Source organism: Austrofundulus limnaeus, unplaced genomic scaffold (genome assembly GCF_001266775.1).
Source record: "Austrofundulus limnaeus strain Quisiro unplaced genomic scaffold, Austrofundulus_limnaeus-1.0 Scaffold1021, whole genome shotgun sequence".
Classification (NCBI taxonomy): Eukaryota; Metazoa; Chordata; class Actinopteri; order Cyprinodontiformes; family Rivulidae; genus Austrofundulus; species Austrofundulus limnaeus.
This window is the reverse complement of record NW_013953423.1, coordinates 23549-24948: the sequence shown is the minus strand read 5'-3', so window position 1 is coordinate 24948 and position 1400 is coordinate 23549.

Below are 1400 nucleotides of genomic sequence, written 5' to 3'. Positions count from 1 at the left end.
GACATTCCTCAAAACATAGTCCATTTCAAAACTACAGCCCTTTAAGAAGAATCTTGTCTGCCATCTGCTGGACACTTTTTGTTGTGCTCATATTTAGATGTACTATTTTGCAAATGCTGCCTTCCTGAAATTTGGTATGCTTGTTTGTCTTTGTGTCTATGGTGTATAATGATGTGTTTGTGGTGCTGTATTTCTGAGTGTTTATGTGCTGCAGAACAGGAACCTGCTGTAAAACAGCAATTATGCTGAGTCAGGCTTGATTTTTAATAATCTTTTCCTGTTAAATAAATAAATCAAACTTGTTGATCATTAATGCACACAGGAGAGATGGCATTTGTGTTTTTTCTGAAGTCAGTAATCATTTCTTTGGTTTTGTTAATATTTATGTCTAGAAAGAATGACACCACTGGGCCATGATCAGGGTCATCTGACTTTAAAAAAGAGACACAATGACGGAATCGTCAGCAAACTTTATAAGATGTCATCCTGTGAACTGGCTCTGACACATGTTAGTGTATAAAACAAATAAAAGGGGGGACAGAACACAACCCTGTGGACAACCAGTGGAAGAGAGCAAAGCATCTGATAAAACATCATTGACTCTGACTCGTTGAGATCTGGTAGTTAAAAAAAACCATTAACCAACATATGAGACCTGATTCAATTTTATGTTTACTTTTTAACCTGTCAGCTAGAATACGTGGCTGTATGCAGTTAAAAGCAGAAGAAAAATCACTAAAAACAAGACGTGCAAAAGTGTTAGCTGCCTCAAGGTGGTGAAAGAACCAAGTTCAGTAAAGTGCATACACCGTCATCCACCCCTCTGCAGGGCCTGTAGGCAAACTGCAGTGGGTCCGAGCTGGTTTTAACAGTTAAGAGGGCTGTCTTAATTACCTTCTCAACTGACTTCATAACTAATGTGACGACTCCTGTCATCATTAATGTTTGTATTTYTTCCTCAGGTGAAGGGGGTGCGGCCCGGAGTTAGCTGCAGACTGGGAGCACCTGGGCCAATTTTCCCAGCCCATTTAGGTCTGGCTGCTCCTTGCACCAGTGGCTGCTCTTGCTTTTCCCATAGCAAGCAGTCCATTTAGTTTTGTGGGTTTTGTTTCTTTAGTTTTAATTTTTGCTTGGGCTGTTCTTGCTCTCCCCATAGCAAAACAGACCAGTTAATCTTGTTGGGGTTATTTGCTAACATTAATAGGATCAGTAGGCCTTGTTTTGTTTTTTTATGGTAGTTAATTCAGTAAATTGTATGAGTTTTGGTTTAGTTTGTTTGGTATTACCTGTCTAATTTAAGTTGGGCTTTAAAAAATCTACTTTGAAATAATAAAAATGGAAATTTACTTTAAAAATCAGTGTGTCTGCTTTTTTGTCATGACCTCTTGAGCCAGGTTGTG